Source organism: Epinephelus fuscoguttatus, linkage group LG12 (genome assembly GCF_011397635.1).
Source record: "Epinephelus fuscoguttatus linkage group LG12, E.fuscoguttatus.final_Chr_v1".
NCBI classification, from domain to species: domain Eukaryota; kingdom Metazoa; phylum Chordata; class Actinopteri; order Perciformes; family Serranidae; genus Epinephelus; species Epinephelus fuscoguttatus.
In genome coordinates this window covers 33,158,239-33,184,248 of record NC_064763.1, presented here as the reverse complement: position 1 = coordinate 33,184,248, position 26,010 = coordinate 33,158,239, and the positions used below count along the sequence as shown (strand labels likewise).

Below are 26,010 nucleotides of genomic sequence, written 5' to 3'. Positions count from 1 at the left end.
CAGGACCGCCAAGTTACAGAATGTTTTTCGACGAAAGTGTCCTCTTGCGTTAAGTAGTCGCTTCAGATGTCTCTCACTTACATGAAAACCGTGTTTATTCGCGAGCACTGATTTAATGTCTTTATATTTGAGGCCAATCTCAAAACGGGTGAATGCGCTCCATTGCTGCGTTTGTTTGCAGTCTCTATGCAGTCTCTATGGGCCAAACTGACCTGGAAGTACATTACTTAAAGGATAGTTTTGCGAAAACCTTTGCGAGCTCTTGCAAAGGTTTTGCGAGATCTCACAAAAGTACCTTTTTTTTTTTTCAACCGTCTATTTTTTTTCCCTTCCATGTGCCTTTAGGGGCTCCGTAATATTATAACTGTATCACTGCCAAACACTAATTAAGATAGACTCGAAAAAAATGAACTCATCCTATAGGTTTAGTTAAATAAAATAAAGTATCAATTGAAATGCATTGTACTGTCCTTCTCTTCAAAATACTCTACAAAAGGCACCTGAGGTGTATTGTCATGAGTCAGAGACACAGGAAATGCTACATTTAACACAGTAAAATGATTATTCATAGCACCATGCCTATGTATTTGTCATGTCAGAGTGGTCTATAACACTTTCCAATGTTCTCTGTGCGTCACTGAGGGTTTCAGATGTCGTTGGGTGGAGAGGACTACAGGGAGACTTTGGCAGAGATCAGGCTTGTTTTCCTCTCTCCGCCTGGGGGCATCACTATAGCAGACTGCTGTTGCAGTTGACAACTGCATTTCGGAGGGCCAGTGGATTACTTCAATTTTATGACATGTTGTCAGAGTCAAAGTGTGGGCTACCTTTATAAGCCACTGTCCATCACTGAGGGAAATTCCACATGGAGAGGCAGACTGAGAGTCAACAGGTGGAGCAGACAGGCTGTATTTCTGCCCCAGCTGCCCTGTGCTGACTGTGTGTGAGTCAGCATGTATGTTCATTTTCTTCCCCTATTCGAACAGAAGTAGCCATATTCCATTAAATGTAAAGCCTGTTTTGTTCCGAGTTCAGCAGGTGGGAAGCCACATATAATGTAAATGTCCACTGAGGTCAATCTGAGGGTTTGACACATAATGCATGCTGGTAGATCAGTGTTGAGTACTGTCAGTTTGAAGGCAAAGGGGTTTGTCTTAATGGATTCAATGTCGAAATGTGGCGTTTTAGAAAATGGTAATACACGTGCAGTCATCTCTTCCCTTCTGAAATCTCTTATCCTACCACTGAAATGTGACCAAGGAGCCAAACGTTTAGTCAATAATGATGCAGCTTAGGACCCCAAAGTAGAAATTATGTTCCTTGTGAACTTAACTTACCTCTGCCTTACATATGCTCGTTGAACTATTTACATTTGGTCTGTAGGCTGATCAAAGGCCTCAATCTTGAGATGGTTTTAATGAGAGCTTCCGGCAGCCAATTATTCAGAATGACCTAATTGCATGGGATACTTCTGCCACACACACACACACACACACACACACACACACACACACACACACACACACACACACACACACACACCTCTATTCCTCTTCCCTCCTTCTCCCTTTTCTCTCTGCTTGCCTGTCAACTTTTATCTCTCTACTCTTTCCCTCTTCCTTGGCCAGTCTCACACTGATATTTCCTGCTTTCTTTCTCTCTGCAACATGCATTCATCGCATTTGTACAAAAGAGAAAGAATCATTGATTGATCCGATCAAAGACTCACAGACGCATGTCAAAGAATAACAAACATGTGGCCTATTGATTTCCAGCCGATTCCCTCGTTCCTTACAAATCCCACTGCAGCACTTGAAGTGGTTTTGCTGCATTCAATTAAACTTGAGGTCAAATGTTGCAGCAGCATGGCGATAATGAAAATAACTTCTATAGTAGCTTTTGTTTTCAGCAGCTTGGGTTAAAGTTGCATGGAAGCAGCATCTGGATGATATCTCATGAGGTCAATACATTTGTGAACTAGAGCACAGACCAAGCAGCTCGGATTTCCTGCCATTTTATTATTTTATCCACTTCGCTTCAACCGATCACCACCAAAATTTTATCATCTATTCCTTGTCCCATTATTAACCTTTCCTGGAAATTCCATCAAAATCCATCCAGAACTTTTTGAGTTATTTTGCAGACAGACAAACAGACCAACGCCAGTGAAAACATAACCTCCTTGGCGGAGGTAATGATACAGGATGTTAGGCTGATACAGGGAGAGAGTGTGTAAAAACAAAAGACTGCAACAGGGACTCAGTGCTATGTGAATAAAACAGAGCTGAAGTTCAAGTAACTTAAACAAAGTTGAAAAAGTAACTAAGTTCATTTAAGTCCCTGCAACTGCTAACACCACAAATAATACTTCCTCCATTTGTTTCATGGTCCATCACAGTCCTTTGCTTCAACCCAGGGCTGTCGCAACCGGACAGGCAAACTAGGCAATTGCCGAGGGCCCCGAGCTGGAAGGGGGCCTCCAGAAACGGCTGACATTGGTCCATCAATGACAATATGATGGAACCCCTATAGACACTGCAACAACGACAACACGTTGGAATTCCCCCTAATGGGGCCCTCTATTAGCTGCTGCTTGCAAGTGGCAGTGGAAGTAGGGTGACCAGACGTCTCGCATTGTGTGGGACTGCACAGCATTTCTGTCTCTTTTCACGCGTCATGCAAATTGAGACCATGTCCTGCATGATTGGTTGGTTGATTGGTTGCCACCCGTACCTCACAGTACCACTTCTGTGGGATAAGTTCAAAGTCCAATCGCAAGAGGGTGAGTGTCCATGCGCCGTCCAATAACGGCGCGCGCTGGCCACCTGGCACTCAATATGCTGCTGCAGTGGTTTGTATCCAGTGACATTTCAGGTATTAGCTGAGCTATTAAGTCTCTTTAAGCAGTGAAAGTTATTATTTATTTCTTTTTACTTGTAGGCTAGATTTGTTTATATATGCTACAGTGATTTGTTTTCCACAGAGCTCTACGGTGCGAGCATTTTACTCGCATTTGCGACTAAAAATAATTTTGTGCAAGCAAAAGAAAACATTCAGGAGCACGCTGTGCGAGTACAGATTTCAACCAGCAGCAGAAACGAAAGGAGAATCCTGCCAGTTGTGGCTTGAACGGGAGTCACAGACGCCATATTCCTGTCAAATACGGCGCAAGATAAGGGCTTACTGGCGACGGAGAAGTCCAGCTCCAGGTCCAATAATTTCCTCTTTGTTGATTTCATGACTGCCCAGAAATACCTGAACAGCCGAGCCGTGGCGGCACACAGGTATGTAATGTGTCAGAGGAGAAATGAGCCGTTCACATTTCTCTCTTTGTGGCAGGTAACAGCCCACAAACCTCACCGCACTTTAGGGACTGTTCTTTACTTGGGGAGGAGGGTGACTCCAAAGTGCCGCTTGGCTGGGGCCCCCAGAGTGTCTTGAAACAGCCCTGCTTCAACCTGCTTGATTTCTTTATCTAAAGTTTATATACAAACAAGAAACTAAATATAGTCCGTATTTATGTCTAGAATGTATTTTCTGGCTGAAAGGTGTGAAAATTGTAGGTGACAGACAAGAAGATATTTGACACTCCCTGCATTTTTCTGCAATGAAACCAGACTTCACACTTCAGTAGAGATGCAGAATTATACTTAACTGTGAATAAAATTCAACTTTTAATATAATATCGGTGCTGCATTTGGTTTACTTTGACATTGCAAATATGATTAAGGTATTTGAAGTACTTTCTTAAAGAAAGCAGTCCGGCTAATGAAACCATGTGAAGCAAGGTCAGTGTTGCTTTCCAAACCCTTCTCTCCTAACATTCTCCACTACTTATTTAAGTCTTAATGCTGTTGATGAAGAAATCATTGAGCCCACAGCGTTTTTACCTGCAAGGTCCTTTACAGAGTCACACGTCATTGTCTTTTACCACAGATAATGACTCCCATTGCTGCCCTTTATTCTAGTCTCCGTGATGGATGCCTCTCTCCCTCTACAGATAACAGCTCTGTTTGGTTTCCTGTTCTGCAGTATCACGGCTATAATTCTTAAATCATGTGAGCACCGCTCAAGATGCATCTATGAGCGTGGCGTGGGAAATGGTTTTGTGAGCAGCAGGATGGAAAACACGGAATGCATTAAAAAAGAAGATGGTATGCGTTTGGGAGCTGTTCTCCCTCTTTCTCCACTTCACTGTGTAAATACACACGTTAGATATGTAAATGATCTCCATATGTATGCAAAGCTTAGTCAAACCATTTGTTTTCAGTGATTGTGCTGTCATGATAGCAGCAAAAAGACAAGAGCTCCCCCTTTCCCATCAACATCTGTGCTAGCTGATGCTGAAGTGTCGTGCGTGTTTGTGTGTGTGCGAGTGTATGCATGTGCGAAGGTATGTGTGTATGTCTCTGTGGGCTTCTGAGAATGTGCCTGTGTGAAAGAAAAGGTGCTTGGCAACCGTGCATAAGGAGAATCAGAGTTTTGTGAGGAATGGTTCGATATGCTTGGGGTCTTGTTTACGACTGAGGGTAAAATGGAGCAGTTGACTGGACAGGCAGATTGGGGTGGTGTTGCTACAGGCGTTTTCCTGGTCTGTTGTGGTGAGGAGGGAGCTGAGCCAGGAGGCAAAGCTCTCCATTTACCAGTCCATCTGCGTCCCTACCCTCACCTGCAGTCATGAGCTTTGGGTAGTGACCAAAAGAATGAGACTGCTGATACAAACGACTGAAATGAGTTTCCTCCGTAGGATGGCTAGGCTTAGCATTAAAGATACAGTGAGGAGCTCAGTGGAAAATAATGCCGTGAAGAAGGACGTTTGGAATGCCTTGCTTAACGTGCTGCCCCCAAGACCTGGCCCCAGGAAGCAGAGGTAGATGAATGGATGAGTGGATAGGTATACCGTATACACAAGTAAGACTGACTCATTTTTCAAGCTTCAAATCTTAGACCTGTCTAACAAACTTCTGGGGTTTGCCTTTACTGAATTTGAGCTGATACAGTCGCCGACTGAAGGTCTGTCTCCTAAACTGCTGCAGGAAGAGGGTGTGTTTTCAAGTTCTGCCATTTTTTGAATTTTGTTTTTCTACCTTTTCTAGATTTCTGCCTGCCCCAGTTTTAATGACACTGCAGTATTGCACATTATAATATTTAAATGTTTAAGGTGTTTTGTGACAGCGTGCCGCCAGCAGTGATGTAAGTTCTGAGTTAAGCAAGGTTTATGCCACTGCGCACCTAGGACACAGAGGGCTTTGCGGAGGCATTGCGTCCCTCTGCAACCGACAGAGACACGATGTGCAACTCCAAAAAATTGTAACCATGCGTCAAGGCAACACAGACCCAACGCAGACTGCAAGAGCTATGATTGGTCCCTCAAACTACATAATTTCCAGCATTTCGCAAGGTTTCACTTCCTGCTGCAGAACCACAACACCGCCTCGAGCCATTCAACGGGCATACAGACCATCGGTGCAGTCGCCTCTCTCTTCGTCGTCGTCGTAACATTTGTAATAAGAGCATTTGTTGTTCAATGTCGATCATTTCGAACTCCAGCAACAGTCTTTCTCTCTCAGTCAGCATCTTCACTGTGACTAGAGCAAAGCCAGAAGATAAACAAACAATGAACGAGCAACAACCATAGCCACAGAGGAAATTTACAGCAACAACTGCAGATCTAAGTAAGTAACACAGTAAAGCTCAATGTGCAGTACATGAGACCCACTCAATATAATGACGTTTAGCATTTCTGTTTTGTTTATCAGCAGATTTTAATTTGTTCATCATCTGCTGCTTCAGCATCTGTTTTGGCTTTGTCAGATGCCAGCCAGCTCTGCCTCGGGGCTCGACAGTGTTTCAACATAGACAGCTCATCCACATGATGTACAGTATGTGTTGAGAGGACCATCTGAGTTGGAAAAAGAACAAGCACCTCTTTTCCTTTTCAAAAGTTAGAAAGATGTCAATGTGGAGGACTTTTTTTATATAGATGAAAAACCTTTCATCTTGAATGATAAGATTGTGAGTCATGGTTCGGCCCTCTGCATTTTTCAGTCTACACTGAATTGCCTCGCCCTCAGCTCCCCCTCATCTCCCTGATCACACTCCATTCTTCACTGTTGCAGACGATTTTAGGCATCATCTTCAGTCACTTTTCATTAAGTTGCTCTGATATACTAACTATGTTTTTGTGACACAAAGTTAAATATTTTCTGGCAAGTTATTTTGACTTCCAGCCTGTGTAATCTTATGCCACATGTCAGTTTCCTAATTTAGTCTTCCAGTTTCCATCCTACACTCTGCAGTCACCTGCCAGCTTTCTCCTGTGCCCTGCCTCTTGTTTACCATTCTCCAGTCAGCACCTACAGCCTTCCGCAGCAGTCTGCAGTCCATCTTATTCTAATGACTGGTGATCTTTTGGTTTGCATGGGTCCCTCCACTCTCCTGACTCTTCAGTACGGAGTCCTAAAACCTAACTGTCTCTGCATTGTTGAGGTCAAATGTTTTAGATTCAGAAGTTCTTTGTCAGATTTTCTGATAAAGTAACTTAAACTTTATGCACCATTTGTCTTTTCTGCATCCTGCCCGTTATCATGTGCAGGTTTAGACAAAGACTTAAAAATACTGCCATACATACAAGTTAAATTAGGTAAATTGTTGAGTTTTGACCTATATTTGCACTCTCAAATGATGCCCGATAACTCATCTTTCATTTGTAGTCTTATTCACACTTTAAGTATTAGCTGTGGACCTGATCTGATTTGTAATAACTGCAGAGATTATGTTCTTAATCCCATTTAAATCTGTAAAGTAATAATTCCTCTGCAACTGACCTACTACTGTGCATTCAGCCCCAAAAATTACATCTGTTATTAGTCCAATGTGTATTTAATTGCAACAGTAATTGGTTTGTCCAAACTTTATTCAAAGTATTATAAAAACTGAGAGAACACTGATTTAGATAGATGTTATTAGCTGCACAAAACATGGAGACAGAGTGGATAAATAACAGCATGGCAGACCACGTAGAGTACAGGCATAGCCACGGCTTTCATCAAAATTAACTGTAACATTTTGGTCACTGAAAAATGCCTTGTTCAGCATTTGGCCGTACTAAAAGACCCACAGAGTTGGATATTCAGTTTTTCATGTAAGTACATTTTGTTTCAATGGTTCCATGTCTGTTTTTTTGATAGCGAAAATTATCTTTAGCATTATCACTGTTAACCATAGCTGTACATGAACCATCCTAACCAAGCTAGCAGTAGGGTTATCTCCACCCTCTCATCCAAATATGGTCACTTCAGGCTCCAAATATCCAAGACTTTGACAGCCAAAATATCAAACATGAGGTTTCAAAATGGGAGTACAGAAACCAAGGGGTGACATCAAGGTAGGTGTGTGTTATTTTACAGTCTATGCTTGAGAAGCGAGAATGGAGTTGGAGTTGATCACACACTAATCTTTATAAACACATATCTGTATATGAATGCTGAACAATTTAAAATTAAAATAACCACACCCATGGTTGTATGCCTCTAAGTTTCTCTTAATGTTTAAATCCATGTCTGTATAAGCAAGTATGCTTCACACACATCTTCCCCCTGACAGCACAGAGGATCTGTACCATCAGCACAGTTTCAAGGTGGGTGCCCAAGATTAGTGTCACCAGTTCAGTATCTGACCAAATGTCTCCCCTTCTGTTCCTGAGATATGACACTGAGTTATGGCCAGAAATGTGTTTAATGCAGAATATTATGATGTCATAGTAGAACTGACCTTTGACCTTTTGGAAATAAAATGTCATTACTTTACTATTATATAACATTAAACATTTGTGTGAAGTTTTGTCATAATTAGCGTAAGAATTTCTAAGTTATGGCCAAAAATATATTTTGTGAGGTCACAATGACCTTGACCTTCGACCACCAAATACTAATCGTGTATTGTTCAGGCCTAGGAGATGTTTTGTCAGATTTGAAGAAATTCCATTGAGGTGTTCTTTGGATATCACGTTCACAAGAATGAGAGAGACAAGGTCACACTGACCATGCCCTCTGACCTATGACCACCAAAATCTAATCAGATTGTTGTTAAGTCCAAGGGGAGGTTTGTGCCAAATCTGAAGAAATTCCCTCAAGGGGCTCTTGAGATATCTCGTTCACCAGAATGGGATGGATGGACAAAAGCGTAATGCCTCTGGCTATGACTATCACCAGCGCAGAGGTATAAAAAGCTAATAAAAAAACAATATTGTCATCATGAGAGGTTCAGTGATTACATTTTGGCCATAGTGTTGCGCTGCTTTTGCTCTCAACACGAATTGTTAACCTGCATGCATCCAAGGCCCACTTCAATATAAGTCAATGTTTATTGGACTGCAAATGAAAACCAGAGTGCTTCCGATACCAAAATCTTGTCCTGTTGCCTACAGATTCTGCATTCATATACAAATATCTGTTGATAGAGATTACCTGGTGAACTTGGTTGATAGTCAAAGATGGTGTAATCATTGGAATGTGTCCATGAATTAGAAGTCGACATAGACCAGGCATAGATGTGATGAATGCGTTTCTTAATCACATAAATTCCTCAAATAATTCTGGTCCAAGCATAAAAAGACTTAACTCAAAAGAAATAGCTTGAACTTTCAAAAAACTTACCTTGGACTCTGGATTACTTGTTTTATGAATTATATGCTCAATATGAGTACTTAAATGACTATTAAAATGTCTTACTCTGAATTAGTGGGGTTGGGTGTAATTTATGAGCCTGTGTAATTCATTACGTCTATTACTGTAAAAGTATTTCCACAGGCCTTATTGTGTGTGCCTGAGAAGTAAGATCTGAGTTCCAGTCCATGAGGTTTAAGGTCTTTGTGGATAGTCTGTTCAACCAAAAGATTAATTATAGTGGAGAAAAAAGACAATGTTTCTACCCCTCTGCTAATTATATGATCCATTATTGGACTCAAATGAGCAGCCGACATGACAATCCCATCTATTATCGCTCTCTTCAAATGGATTAATTACATGATGGCTTGTCCACTTTTCCCTCACCGAGGTCCCACAAAGCAAATCTCAAAGTTCTTTCATTTGTTCTTCACATACTGCAGCGTTACTTTAATTGATTGGCAGGATGATTGATCGCACTCTGCATTAGATGCTTGATCTTTGTGTGATACATCATTGCAGATACTCAAAGTGTTTCTGCAGACAATTATAGCTAAGAATTAATCCTGTTTTCCCCCACATAAAATGTATTTCTCATTCACACCTCCTATGGATATGTGCTCTATCCACTGTATATCTTTAAATGAACAGGTAACAGTTAACACTGAAGCCCCCAGCTGTGACATATTCATATTTTTAGCTATGGGTGGGCGATATATCAAAAATACTTGATGCATCAGAGCTTGTCCCAGGTGGGTAATATAAAATGACTATATTGTGAACAAAGTATAAACTGCCATGTCATTTTGTTAAGCTGCTGGCATGAGACTTGCTCTGGCCTTCAGTTCGCTCACTCTCTTTATGGCTCTCTCCCTCTCACAGTCACAAAAAAAAAAAAGATTAAAAACATTGCAATTCCAGCCCTGCCCATCCAGACTACTTTGTCCTGGGTGAAAGTGTGTGAGCAGATGTGGCAAGTGGTTTTCTACCTGCAGGGTCCCACATTAGAATTTAGGGGAATTTTGCAACCATGGAGCACCAGTGTGACTCACAAATATTGGAGTTTGTTTACCACTCACAGTGAGTAAAATCCTACCATTTAATGCTGCCGTCTTAACATTCAGCTAACAGCTAACTGTTAGCTTCAAGCTCTTCACAAAGACATCAACACCTCCAGCCAAAGATGGGGCAGGTGCTCCCAAAAAAAAAACACCACTGATTCTGCTTTAATTCATTTCATTATAACAAGCCTAAAACTACTGCGATATCATTTATAGGCCATATCGCCCAGCCCTACTTTTAGTCAATAAAACTATAGGTAGTTCCAGATGTTAAAAAGCTGTGTAGCTCAAATAGACCACTTGTTAGTTGGGCTGAATTTTTACACAACATCCATTCTGTTGAAGTTTTTGTGCCAGAAGAGCAGATTTTACAGAATAAAGAGATTCACTTTTTCCACACACCCTGCTTTTAGAAACAAAAGCACGCCATGGCATATAGCTGCCATCTAGCTCCATAATTTCCTCTCTATAATTCAGTTCTCTGTTGAATCTGTAACCTGCTATCAATCGTAATGGAAATAACTTGCTAATTTTCTCCCGATGCAGCAACCAGAGGAATTCAACATCTTCCAGTGACAGACAGACCCAATTCTTTCCCTCTGCCTCATCTCACATTTTCATACTCTCATATATTCATATTCTCAAATGAATTGTCCGCCAGGCCTGTTATGAAGCAGGAAATATGTATGAATTTGACTTGATAGCTAATAAACATCCTCAAAACAGTATGCACACAAACACATATAAAGGAGAGAGGGAGGCGAAGGAGAGAGGCACAGGAGGTGGAAGGAGAGAAAAAAAGAGGATATGACCGAGATAAAGAAAGAGATCAGTGAGGAAGAGATATCTATTATACACTCTTTTGGCAGAAAAATATCACCACAATGTCTTTGCAGAGAAAGGAGGAGCAATTGTTCCATTGATTAGCATTTCCTTCCCACAGCCAAAGAGCATCAAAATGGACCGGGAAGTCAGGGAGTTCCCCAGCAGCAAGACGTACAGTGCAACACTACAGGACACCTACAGAGAGAGACTGGACTAAACTGCCAAACTATTCTAAACCTCCCAAGATGACAAACTGCAACATTTTCACAGACCCAGAAAAATATTGTGTGCCACATACATTAAAATGCACATCAACCTACTATAATTTCACATGTTGATATTAATACTGGAGATGTACAGTATGTATGCAACTTAAATTGATTAATGTGCTTTAAATGACATATATGACTATTATCTTTCTTTTTTCATCTTTTTTACTTCTCTCTGGTTGAACAATTCATACCCCAGTTCTGGTATCATTTGCAAATGTCATTTTTTAATGCTCTGGGCAGAAAATTCGATTCATCTCCACCGCAGTAGGGCAGTGGCTCAGTTGCACATTGGCACATAAAATCAAATAGATCAGCTTTGATTGATAGTACAATGGCAAAGTTGGACAGTTTCCTGACTTTGATTTCAATGAACTGACCCTTAAATGTATGCCACTGATCATGCCTACCATTCTCTCCCAGTGTAACAGAAATCTAAAATCCCACAGTGGCACATGTAGAATGCTGTAACCAGGCCTCCCAACCACTTTTACCAATGAATTTTTAAACTTCTTTTCAATAATATTTTACCTTATTTCCATGACTTTAAGTTGTTCAAACAGGTAATATTAGGCATATAACGCGATCATCTTAACCCACTGTCCAGTAGTTCAGTGGTTAGAGCAGGTGTCCCATGCACAAGGGCAATGTCCTTGCTGCAGAGGCCATGGGTTGGATTCTATTCCGCATGTCATCCTCTCTCTCTCCACCTTTTACACTTAAGTCTGTCCTGTCAAATAAAGGCAAAAGCCAAAAAATTCTCTGTAAAGAAAAAAAATGCAGCATGGAATATGGAATGATACGTCTTTGTTTCTGCACATACAACAGACGCAAAGGTAACATTATCTGGCCTGGAAGGTGTGAAGTATGTGTCGATGCTGGCAATCTGTTACGTGGCCTTTTGGTTTTCTTGATGCTTTTTTTCCTTTAACATAGCTGACAAGAGACACTTCCCTCTTGTTGCCAATAACATCAAATGTTTAGGTGCAGAGTTTACGTCCAGCGTGGCTTGGGTCTGCCTCTCCTTGACTTGTATCGTATTTGTAATTCAAAAGCCATACATCATTATACATGAACTTCCCAGGCATTTGTGGGTAAGCAAACTGGTAGTGCTCGCCAACTTTACTGCCTTGTCAGACATTTAGTAAGACAATAGACAGTAGCTGATACTAGTGATGTTTCAGCACCTGATTTTGAATTAGTAATATAAGGAAGTGGAACATTTTGCGTAACATAAAAATACGTTTTGGCATTTTTCTGAACATATTTTAAACAACAGCCAAAACAACGTAAATTGAAAACTTGTCCAACACATTCAGCGTGTCTCAATACCAAGTACGACAAGTTCGGACTTAAGCACTTGGGAGTTTGGACTTGGCAAGTTCGACTCAGGAGTACAAACTCCCAAGGACAGCTGCCATTGCCGCTGGTCTGTGAGAAATGCATTCTGGGATACCTGGCTGTCAAAAGTCCACACGAGTCACCTCCCGATGCATCCCCAATGGACCGGGCAGAGGAAGTTCACATCCGGGCATTTGGACTGTACTTGGCTGGATGCAGACTTTGAATTGGAACAGTACTTGGACTACAACTGATGACGTTTCACAAGTCCGCAAGAACTCAGATTGAGAAAGGCCTATTCTGTTGATTCCCAACCATTCTCAGACCTGGAAAACATAGGATTTGTGGCCCACCACAATTAAAAAATCTGCCACTCCATTTTGATTTTCTATTTTTTGAGCTCAACTGTTCATTAGGAGTGCTGTTGTAAATCTTATTTTCTTATTATTCAGTCTCACAGCAGAGCGTACTCTGAGCACAGATGGAGCAGCAGCAATTCAAGTGAAACTTGACCGTAAAAGTTTGCTTTCACTTGCAAACAGCTGCTTCTCCCATTCATCAATGTGATCAGACTGACTGATCCGTTATCCACTCCAACTCTACAAGCTGCTGCTGAAGAAAAAGACGAGTTCCACCTGTGCTACCTTCATGGACCCGCAAAATCTCAGAATTTAGAGAGAGAAGACATTGATACAAAGGGAAACACAGGCAAGAAACACGCTACACTTGTATGCCTCCACACTTCAGTTTCTTTTACAAATTTACACCCATGTCTGTATAAACATGGCTGCTTCACACACATCTTTCCTCGGGCAGCACAGAATATCTATTCAATCAGCACAGTGTCAAGATGGCCATCCAAGATTAGTGTCACCAATTCAGTGTCTGACCAAATGTCTCCCCTTCTGTTACTGAGGTATGACATTGAATAATGGCCAGAAAAGTGTTTCATGCAGAATAATATTATGCCACAGTGAAGTTATTTGCTATTGACCTTTTGGATGTAAAATAGCATCACGTCATCATTTTATCATATATTAGACATTTGTGTCAAGTTTTGTCAAAAATAACCTAAGAATTCCTGAGTTATGGCCAAAAGCATGTTTTGTGAGGTCACAATCAACTTGACCACCAAATTCTGATGTTTTTTTTTTCTTCAGTCCAAGTGGACGTTTATGTGAAAGTTACAGAAATGCCCAGAAGGTTTTCCCAAAGATACTGCCTTCACAAGAATGGGATGGATGCAAGATGACATCGACCTTGATCTTTGACCATCAAAATCTAATTAGTTCATTGTTGTGTCAAAAGAAATGTTTTTGCCAAATCTGAAGAACATCCCTTGAAGTGATCTTGAAAAATCCTATTCACAAGAATGAAACAGATGCAAGGTCATGCTGACCTTGACCTTTGACCACTACAATCTAATGATTACATCATAGAGTCCAAGTGAACTTTGGTGCCACATTTGAAAAAAATCCCTCAAGGTTATCTTGAGTTATCACATTCACAAGCATGAGACAGACAAGGTCACAGTGACCTTGACCTTTGACCTATGCCCACCAAATTTCATCTAATCAGTTCACCCTTGAGTCCAAGGGGATGTTTGTGCCAAAGCTGAAGAAATTCCCTCAAGGCATATTGACAGACAACCCAAAAACATAATGCTTGCAGCGCGCGCACACACACACACGCACACACACACACGTACACACACACACGTACACACACACACACACACACACACACACACACACACACATATAAATTCTAATTCTGTGGGGAACAGTTTTTCAAATTTCCTAACTTTTCCAGGAATTACACGACCATGAGAACCCTGTGTAACCGTGAAATTGTTACAACTTTTTGAGCTATGACAGCATTTCTTGCATTTAAACCTAAACTGAAGTCCCCAAATGTGACTCAGCAGATTTAATTAGGCACACAGACAGACACTCAGCTGGAGCCCTAAATATACTGGCAGATCTCTCTCCCCCTCTGTGACCACTTCCACTGCTAATAATACTAATTAAGTGGTTCTTCAATTACTTCTATACTCATTCTGTTTGCTCAGCTGCAAACATCAATGTTCAAACAGTCTCTGTGTCTCTTTCTGTCAGATGATGTAATTATATAGGCTTTCCTCCATGAATGTTGAGGTTAAAGCATTGCAAAAGCCAAAAAGCACATCAGTGAGTACTATAAACAGGTCAATAAATAACTGTACAAATCGAAGAAAACAAAATACTGTTTCTCTGAAACATCCAAATGTTTGGACCTTCCAACACCGCTCGACTGAAAGTGATGATAAGTGATGAGTGGTGATGGCTGTCCAATTCTCAAACAAACCAAGGCTCATAAGGACTTTGTGTGTTTCCCAAAATTCCTTTTACTGTGGATGTGACTATTAAATACAAAATTATGATGATCATCTAAATCCACAGAGCTCAAACATGTATTTACATGAAGACATTTACCTTTTTTTAATGAATTATTTTAAGAAAAAACATGAGTATTGATGTAGCAAAAGTTGAAATTGCACATATTCATAACAGCTTTATAGCTTCTTTGCAGCTAAGCCACATTGCTGATCACAGAACATTAAATAAAATGGAAGTTGTGTGGATATATTATGTTTTCAATCGGGTCATTTTGTAAATATTGGTGTTGAAGAACTTTTTTTAGCCATTTCAGGGCAGCTTGATGTTGAGCTGATAAAGGCTACCTAGTGCTCCCTCAAATTGGGACACAGGCACAGCCCTCTGTCCCTCTTCTTTCTTCAATGCACTATTAACTGCTAATCTTCCCGCCATTTTGATGCTGCATCTAGAATACTATAGCAACTATGCAGAGACGGACTAGCAAGCTACTTAAACACAAAGAAAGGCTGTGTTAACATCGTAGCAGTCATGTAGCAACAAGCATTTAGCCACGTTTAAGCAAAGCATTGTATAAGACTGTTCTCCTCAAACAGGAAGTGCAATTAAAACTTCCTCAGAAAATTCTGACTTTCTAGTTTAACACTATGGATTTGTTTTTGTTGGTATATATTATGACATATTTCCACAGCTGCTGAACTGAATCAGATGCCCGTTTCTTGCTCAGCAAAAACAACTTTTGAATCAAAGTGGATTTAATTAAAGTGAGAGGGCTGAATATCACAGTGATATGGTTTTAAAGTTTGCTTCAGAAAGAATGAGAGGAATAGAGAGAGGGGATGAAGTGGAGTGAGAGATACAGAGAAACCCACAAAAATATACCAGAAGATAGAGGAAGGACAGCTGGAGAGTGAGAGCTATGGGCACAGAATGAAGGGAAGAGAGAGAAAGAAGAAAAGAAAGAAAAAAAGAATCAAAGGCCGGTATCTTCAGAGTAGTTGAGCAGCAGGTTGTGACAGAGGCAGCCTTCTGAGACTAAATGTGTTCTCCAGCTCTGGCACCCTCACTGCCCGCTGTGTCAGCCCACACAATGTCTGCCTGGTCAACCATAACATTCTTGTCTGGACACACATATAAACACACGACCACACACAAGGTGCACACACACTTGCACAGAAAGACTTGCTCCTCTGACTTACTTCGTGTTACCTCCAGCTTCCACCATGATGAAAACGAGTGTAGGCTTTTGTTCAGACACAAGGGGATTGGCACTCCTCTCCCTCACCCTTCTTTTTCCTCTTTTTTCGCTCTTTCCCTTGCTAAATAAATCCAGAGTAAGTGGTTGCAGCCAGGATCTGTTCTGCTTCTTTCTCATTGATTTCTCCCTCTGTCTCTGTCTCTCTTGTCATTGCCCGTTTCTCCTTCCTCACTACCAATCACTGCTTCCTTAATTGAACCTTACGGACGCAACTTGCAACCCCAATTGTGTTTTCAATCCTAGAACGAAGACAATACCGTATGCACCCACATTAACACATAATTACACTCAGCTAAACTTGGGCCCAGAGGTATGATTTCCAATGCATAATGCATGAACAAACTGAAGCAAACCCATGTGAACCCCAGAAAGCAGGGTCGTGATTGAACCATGGACCCTCTTGATGTGAGACGGCACTGCCAGCCCCCAAGACAACACAAATATGACAAAAATACAAACTAGTTTTTCTTTGTGGGTATTATATTTTGATCTTTATGCAGTAACTTTTGCAGGGTTTTACTGCAATGCATTCTCCTAAACCACGTTTTAAGACTCAATCACAGCATCCGTTACCATTAGTTTATGTGAGTGTGTATGCGCTTTTATGTTAGTACCAGGTGAAGTTTGAAATGTTTAGAGCAAGTACATTTTTCAAAGTGAGAATATTTTGAGAAATGTGTGCTGTGTTGTGACAGATTATTCAGTCTCTTGTCCCTATAGACCCAGCTAGATGAAACATTTCAGGTTTGCGTTTCCCTTTGCAGAGAACCATGGCCACATTTTCACTTCAAAGAGAAAGATTTATGTCTGATATACTGTGTTTGCAGGCATGCATGTAAAGGTGTGTGATGCACTGTATGTGTGATGCTGGCTGAGGTTGCACGCTTCTTTTCGAAGTGAGATCATGCAGTCTGTATCCCCATATGGTCCTGCCCTGCCCCAGAAAACAATGTGAAAGGCTAGTGCATATCAGCAGTTTGGTAAACAACCTCCTAATTAGACTCATTGATTACACACACCTGGCTCAGTCAGCCATGAGATAACTGTGTCTAAGGGGCCAGCCGACATTATGTCAATCTAAAAGCTTTCATACTGTAGCCTCTGGTATGATGCAATGTCTGAGAGAGAGAGAGAGAGAGAGAGAGAGAGAGACAGACAGACAGACAAACAGAGAGTGAAGTCATGCATCACGCATGACTGAAGAAGAGCATGAAGTAGAGGAGGTTATTGCAGATTGCCAGACCAGTATAAAGTCAATCTTTGCATAGGCACCGTTAGGTAATTGCCTTTAAGCTCAATTCCAACTCTTTCATTTACCATGAAACACTTTACATTTAACTATTGGTACCCCACCTACACATCATGTCTTATGCTAGACATGGTAGGGTTACCAAGCCCACCAAATTACACAGAATATACCATTTGTCATTGCCTTCCAAAACAACAAGTACAGATGGGGCTTTTTCGGTAGAACAACATTATTTGTCAGAGCTTACCAAAGCAACATACACTCAGTTGCCAGTTCATAAGGTACACTGAGCTAAAACTAATGCAGTCTAATACAAGAGTCCTACAATAAATTCTACATTCATGAATGCTATAATGTTTAGTTTTTGTTAAAATTGTTTTAGAGAGGTGTTGATTAACCTTTCTGATTCTGGAGGCTGCAGTTTGTGATGCTGTTAAATTGTATTGCATTACAGTGACACATGTTTCTAAAATTTTTGTCAATTCCAAGTAAACCGAACAGGGTAGCAACAACAACAGAAACACCCGTCTGTTCAAGTACAGTGACTATCCTGAAATGGCCCAAAGGTAATGCCGCATTCACATGGAATCAGGTAGATGGCAGGCAGCAGACGGGCGACATCTGCTGGACGGAACAAGAGAAATAAACAAGCAGTCCGATGGAACGGCACGACGGCAAAATGAGACACACGTGACTCGTGACATGTGATTGTTGCTATGGCGATGTCTTTTGCTGCAGACTCGGTCTATGGGCTACAGAGAGCTAATGTTAGCCAGATCGCGTCCCATATGTACGCTTTCTTGGAAGCATCATGGTAGGCTTTTTAAGTTTGGTCATATAATTCTGGGTGCTGCTGCACCAAAAGCACTAGCTTTTCGTTGTCGAGTTCAGCCATGTTTTCTTTTCTGTTTTGGAACTAGGTCACATTCGGTTAATATTTTAACTTTGGACGGCAATGCCGTCTACCATTGCCGTGGACAGTATTCTCTGCCAGCCTCGCCCAAGTTTTACCGTCCTTCTCTCATCCACTAACATGACATCCGGTTTGCCGTCTGCCGTTTGCCTGATTCCATGTGAATGCAGCATAAGCCATAAACTGCCAGAAGTATAAAGTTACAGTTGCCAAAAACGATTCTAAAAAAAGTAAATTTCAGAGTTACAGAAAAGGCCCTTTTTGGAGAACAAGCAAGGGGTTAAAACTTACAGCCATTTTGCAGCAATGAAAGTAAATTAAGCCTTAAAAGTTGATACAGACAGTTCCCACAGGTGTCCCCAGATTTGTTGATTACTTACAAACCTTCTGTTTATATAAACGTGATGTTGGAACTGGCTGTGTTATTACACCCTCTTAAGCATTATTTGAACAATATAGCACGGCAGGAAGCAGTATATTGCTATCATAATGGCAAGAGAAAGACAAAAGAAGCCTGACAAACCTTTATATTCCTTCACAGTACAGTTCTTCCCTTTAGAGAAATTACACAGAAAGCCAAGGTGTCAGTGATGGTACAGTTTTCTACACCATCAAAAGGCACTAGGAGACGGGAGGAAACTGACAGGAAGAGGTCTGGCAGACCCAAAGCCAAAACAGCATTTCTAGACAAATTCTTGAGAGTAAACAGCTCATGTGATAGGCAGCACACAGGACAACAGGTTCAAGCATAGCAGCTGGGTTTCAAGTGTGACTTCAAGACTTCTAGCTGCAGTGCTGACAAGCCGAGTGGCAGTAAGAAAGTCACTGCTAAGATGGCAAAAAGAGAAAGAGAGGCAGGTCCACTTGCGGGCCATGATGCACTGCCACTGGACTACTGAAGAAGACCGGAAGAATCAAAAATTGAAATCTTTGGTTCATCACAAAGGGCTGTTGCATGCCAATGAGTAGGCGAAAAGATGGTTCCTCAGTGAGTGACACTAATTGTCAAAGATGAAGGTGGAGGCATGATGGACGGGGGCTCTTTCACTGGATCCAGAGTTGGCTACTTGCCCAAAGTGACTGGCATCCTGAACCAAAAGGGCTACCTCAGCATTTTTAAGCACCATGCAGTACTCTCTGGTCTATGCCTGGTTGGTCAGGTCATCCTACGCCTATGTAAGAACTACCTTAGAAGAAAAGAACAAGATTGTACGCTTCAAATCATGCTATGGCCAGCACAGTCTCCAAACTTAAACCCTATTAAGTTGGTTTGGGATGAACTAGACAGAATGGTGAACACATAGCAATCCACAAGCTAACATATTTGTGGTTGAGTGTTGTGTGGAACTTTCTAAACAATATTTGATTTCCGCTTGAAAAAAACAAAATCCAAGGCAACTCTTCTCTGGTGTAAAAGTTAAAAGGCCTTTATTAAATGGCTAGTTCATGATGAACATTAAAATCACCAACGTGTTTCGGCCATGCTCACTGGCCTTCATCAGGGCATAAAGCTACAGGGTTCACAGGTGGCCTAAATGAGGCCCTACTCAGACATGGGTGGAGCTAATCAACACTCCTTTTGCCAGACTGCAGGCATGTAAGCAAAACTCCCTCTGCACAATGTATTCATAACTAGAAACCTGCATTATAGGGCCAGTAGGCAAACAATGAGAATATAACAGATATAATTAGGAAAAAATCACAATAAACCATCAATAGGTCAAATTCTATAAGGAGAACAAAATATATATATATATACATACATACATACATACATACATACATACATATATATATATATATATATATATATATATATATATATATATATATATATATATATATATACATATATACATACATACATACATACATACATACATACATATATATATATATATATATATATATATATATATATATATATATATATACATACATACATACATACATACATACATACATACATATATATATATATATATATATATATATATACATACATACATACATACATACATACATACATATATATATATATATATATATATATATATATATATACATACATACATACATACATACATACATACATATATATATATATATATATATATATATATACATAGACTGCATTCAAAAGCAGAAGTAACATGCAAATTAATAGAATATATACATAAAGCACAAGCACAAAGACAACCAAAAATAACACTAAATATATGCAAACGGATAAACGAAGCAGGAAACCTTTACATAGGAAGTATTAATTTACAAAAATGGAGTACGGTCAAGGTCCTCATTAATTCCCGGATATACAGTAGCTTTCAATTTGAAAATCCATTCTGCCTCTTTTTGATTGAGACATTTCTGTCTATCCCCTCTTCTATCTGCCTCAGGGACATGGTCAATGCCCATAGCCAACAAAGAGGAGGGGTCATTGCCATGATGTTCTTTGAAATGTTTAGCCATAGGGTAGTCCAGGTTACTTATCCTGATTGCATACTTATGTTCTGCAAGTCTATCTTGAAAATTTCCAGCATATGGTAGTCAAATCAACCCTGAGTTCAGAACCAAGTGGGAGGCTATTCTCAATAAATGCTCCTGTGATCTAATGTTACTTCTTATTGAGGAATCCAATAAAGATAGAGAACTGATCAAATTGGAAACTGAAGAAGTAAAACAGAAGATAACTCAACATGAAAATCAACAGGAGAAGGAGCCACTAGAAACTAAGCTGAAAGAGGACATTGCTAAATTTAAAGCAACACTGAAGCAGGATAAACTACGCAAATGGAGCAGGGATGAAAATGATTACAAGGAAGGCACTGTGTATGCTTGGTCTAAACAGAAATCTACACACCAAGGCCAGCAACAGGAGAGACGTAGACCTCGCACAGTGTCTTTCAACTTCACCAGCAGTGAGGATGAGGAATCCACCAGGAGGGAGAAGAATGATAAAGAGCATTTTTTAGAGGAACCCACACAAGGGGAGCTAACGCCCTACAGAGAGAGAAAGGGCCGAAGAGGAAATCCACACGGAGGGGGAGGAGGAAACCAAGTACAAGCTCGAAATTACTACACACGCAGCATGAACCGGTGATCAACATATCTGGTAAACCACTCTCAAATGAAGTTATAAAAGTATTATCTAAAGGACTGTCTTTTGCACCAACGTATACCTCTAAAGAATTTGACACCAGAATTGACTGTTTTCGTTTTTACAGAAGACTGCATCTGAGATTATGGTATAATCTAAATATCCATCTACCTGAATATAAACCTACCTATGATACAGGTCAGACTCCAACTCTTCAAATGTATCCCCCTGTTTCTCCATTCAAACCACAATCTACATTTTGCCCCACAGTACCTAATTCTACTGTACAAACTTTTATCAAGAAGATGAACTATGATATTGAGAAACTTTATACCAATCCATGTAGGAATGTTAAACAGAATCTGACTAAATTGGAAAGGGATGCCCTGAGAGATCCAGCTAAAGATAAAGACATTATAATTAGAAGAGCAGACAAAGGTTCTGGTGTAGTGGTATTGAACGGGGACAAATATATTCAAGAAGCGCTCAGACAATTAAACAACACTGCCTTCTATCAATCTCTTTCTCTTAACCCTACAGAATCTCTTAAGAGAGAACTGATGGACATCCTAACAGAGGCTAAAACCAACAACTGGATTACAGATCAAGAGTTTTGTTTCCTTTTTAATGAAAACCCTCGCCTGGCAGCTTTTTACCTACTACTACCTAAGGCTCATAAAGATCTGGAAAATCCGCCTGGACGACCAGTGATATCTGGTAATGATTCTTTAACTGAACCAGTCTCTAAGTATATTGACTATTTTCTGAAACCTCTACTGCATATGGTGCCGGCATACATACAGGACACTACTAGTGTGCTTAATAAAATCAATGAGCTAAAAAATATTGGTAAAGACTCCGTTATGGCCACTATGGATGTTGAAGCACTGTATACAAATACAGAACACGAGCAAGGTCTGACAGCTCTTCAACATTACTTGAGTAAACGCCCAGAGGCAGATGATCCCCCTACAGAGTTCATTTTAAGATTAACAGAGCGGACACTGAATAATTCTATATTTATTTTCCAAGACAAACTTTTTAAACAATCTAAAGGCTGTGCTATGGGCGCATGTTTTAGTCCTAGCTATGCTGGTCTTTTTATGGGTAAATGGGAAGAAGACTTTGTATTCAGTGCAGAGAATAATGTTTTTGCTCATCATATTATATGGTGGGGAAGATATATTGATGATGTCATTTTGCTGTGGTCGGGAGATGAAAATGAATTATTACAATTCCATCAATACCTTAATAGCACAAATTCTAATATAAAACTGTCGCTTGACTACAGCAAAACTGACATTAATTTTCTGGATTTGAATATCTCTAAGACTGCGGATGGAGAGCTACATACCTCAATATTTAGGAAATAGATAGAAATACAATTCTCCATGCAAAATCTTTTCATACAAAATCTCTTATAGAAAATATTCCTTTTGGCCAGTTCCAGCGCTTGAGACGCATCTGTGATCAGGCATCAGATTTTACAGAGAAAAGTGAGGAGATGGAAGCTCGTTTTCTTCATAGGGGCTATAAAAGACAGATGGTCAAACAGGCAAGTAACAAAGCCGGAGCCCTTAATAGGGACTCTTTGCTACAAAGAAAACCTGTGAGGGAGGCACCTAAAGGTGTGTATTTTACAACTAAATATAGCACAGAAGCCTTCAAAATTAAAAATATCATTAAGAAAAATTGGAACATAATTGAATGTGATAACACTCTCAAGGACATTTTCCCTGAACCCCCTGTTGTGACCTTTAAGAGGGCACCTACTTTGAAAGACAGAGTGTCTCATAGTCATTTACCAGCTGCACATCCCAATAACTGGCTAAAATCTGAACTTAAGGGCTGTTACAGATGTGGCCATTGTCCTCATTGTAATAATATTGTTAAATCTAAAACCTTTGAAGTTAGAAATAAAAATATCGTATTCATCATTTTATCAATTGTAAAACCACCTTTGTGATTTACAAACTTGAATGTCAGGTATGCCGAATCTTTTACATTGGCCGTACTAAACGCAGGTTACAAGATAGACTTGCAGAACATAAGTATGCAATCAGGATAAGTAACCTGGACTACCCTATGGCTAAACATTTCAAAGAACACCATGGCAATGACCCCTCCTCTTTGTTGGCTATGGGCATTGACCATGTCCCTGAGGCAGATAGAAGAGGGGATAGACAGAAATGTCTCAATCAAAAAGAGGCGGAATGGATTTTCAAATTGAAAGCTACTGTATATCCGGGAATTAATGAGGACCTTGACCGTACTCCATTTTTGTAAATTAATACTTCCTATGTAAAGGTTTCCTGCTTCGTTATTTTTGGTTGTCTTTGTGCTTGTGCTTTATGTATATATTCTATTAATTTGCATATGTTACTTCTGCTTTTGAATGCAGTCTATATATATATATATTTTGTTCTCCTTATAGAATTTGACCTATTGATGGTTTATTGTGATTTTTTCCTAATTATATCTGTTATATTCTCATTGTTTGCCTACTGGCCCTATAATGCAGGTTTCTAGTTATGAATACATTGTGTAGAGGGAGTTTTGCTTACATGCCTGCAGTCTGGCAAAAGGAGTGTTGATTAGCTCCACCCATGTCTGAGTAGGGCCTCATTTAGGCCACCTGTGAACCCTGTAGCTTTATGCCCTGATGAAGGCCAGTGAGCATGGCCGAAACATGTTGGTGATTTTAATGTTCATCATGAACTAGCCATTTAATAAAGGCCTTTTAACTTTTACACCAGAGAAGAGTTGCCTTGGATTTTGTTTTTTTCAAGCTGTACTACATGTCCTGACCAAAGAGCACCTTCCTGGATACCATGATACTGCAACCCACATGAGCGCTGTTGTCTTCAATATTTGATTTCCATTGTAGAAGAATACCTAGCAGTTCTATCCACAGACTGCATTAAAAAAAGGTTTTTAGGCCTTGAATTTTGCATTTTGGCAGTCGGCATCACGTTTTTTTGCAGCCAGAAGTGACCATATTTGTATGAAACGGTGGGGCTGGGGGAGGATGAGGGGTGGATCTGAGTGAAAACCTGGGGACACTATACACGCCCACCTATAATGGCAGCCTGGCTGGACCTCGCCTCGCGGCTACAGTATGCAAAACCAAGTCCACCACTATTTAAATATACACAGTGCCATGGATATGCATTGCTACACCTCTATCCTGATTGACAGTTCACTTCTCAATCACAAGGTAGGCCTGCCCTGAAGCATCCCCTGCTTTATTATTATTAATGTGCGTGCCTGTGTGTCTCAGATACTCAGGTAATTGGGCCATTGTTGTTATGTAGATAGGTAGCTCGCCTGCTGCCCTGAAGCCAGCATTGGTGTAGAGAATGTCACAGCAGGGTAGAATTACCCATATGAAACAAGTCACTGTTATATTCAGATTGATGAGTGCCATCGGGAACAACAAGACTTTGTTTCTCTGTCTCATAGAGACGGCAGCCCTCATTTTGGCAGAGAGAACATGGCTGCTTTCCAAATCTCTGACATTCAGAGGAGGATTGCAGTGCCTGCAGAAAGTCTACTGGCCTATCCTCCTCGTTTCTGGACAGTTCTATTATTATGGGTATTTAGTCTGCCCAGTCTACCCATAGCTGCAAGGTGAAGCACAGACTTTCCGTAATATATGTAAATTTTGCCAGGAATATTGCAATAACATATTGCTTCAAATGTGCTTCCAAAGATATTCGGCTTACCTTTAGGTTGGTAGTGAAGGATTTTTGGAGGACAGCACCCCAGAAAACATTGTTCTAATTAAAACTTTGTCCATTTGTGTTAATGGAACATTCGCTGTATCTTTTTTTTTTTAAATGAAAGAATGAGCAAAGTGTGAATTAAGATGTAAATATGCAGTGTAACTGGGTTCCCTCCTGCTCTCTGCTTCAGAAACAAATGACAGCCGACGACATAGACATAATTATTGGAGTGTGTAGGAATGGCTTATTACGATCAATAATGATACTTTAGAGGTTGTGTGTGTGTGTGTGTGTGTGTGTGTGTGTGTGTGTGTGCGTACATTACAAATGGCCTAAATCCATAGGGACTGATCTGTCCCACCCTCCTCTAATAAAAAGGGCGTAAGAGCACTTGTCACAGCACTAGCAGCCTTTTCTCCTCATCCATCTAGACTGACCTCGCCCTCACCTCTTTTTCCCACTTCTCTTCTCTGCATAGTTTTTTGGCTCGTTTTCTTTGTCTTTGTGATTACATTTTCCCCCTCTTGAACATTTTTAATCTTACCAGTTTACCTGGGATGTTTGGTATACTGTAAATCTTGCAGTGTGTCTTCTGTCTTATCTGTCACATCTGCTCCATTACTCTGCTTCACCCCCTCTATATTGCACTGCCCCCACAGTCTCCTCCTCCTCTTTCTCTCGGCCGTCTCATTACGAAAGCTAAATTAACCATGGCGCGTTCCTTCAGAGCATGCAGCGGTTTTACAGCGCCATCGGTCTCGCCTCACAAAAACTCTGTCATGTAATTGAATATCAAGTCTACCGAGGCCCTTCATAACTGACTGACACTCTGCAGGCACATAATTGCACACGCAGATGCATCTATACAAACAGACACATGTAAAGGCATCTTAGTTGGCTAGCTGACGCTCTCATCTCCAGTAGCTTACAGCGAGTGCTCAGCGCCTTGCTCAAGGGCAGTGCATATGGCTGCTGCTGGGTCTGATGCCAAATCAGCACAGTGATGAAGGTATCTGTAGCTGCAAGGCCACACTGCTGCCAGTGTGTACAATGTAGACAAGCACACAGGCAGTAGGTGAGCTAGAAAGAGTCTTTCAGTCGAATTTATTTGACATTATTATTGTAGCAATAAATAATTATCTTTCTTGCCAGAAATGTAGTTCTGTTAACTTTCCTTATGGTTTCTTTAAATGCCACAAATTCATTATTACTGTCAAGCAAACACCCTGGA

The 26,010-nt window shown here is 40.5% G+C and overlaps 1 long non-coding RNA gene across 1 annotated transcript in view; it reads right to left on the bottom strand.

Moving 5' to 3' along the window:
• Window positions 1-26,010, bottom strand: part of LOC125898398 (uncharacterized) — a 49,529-nt gene that overhangs the window by 950 nt on the left and 22,569 nt on the right. The gene's annotated exons all lie outside the window — the stretch shown is intronic.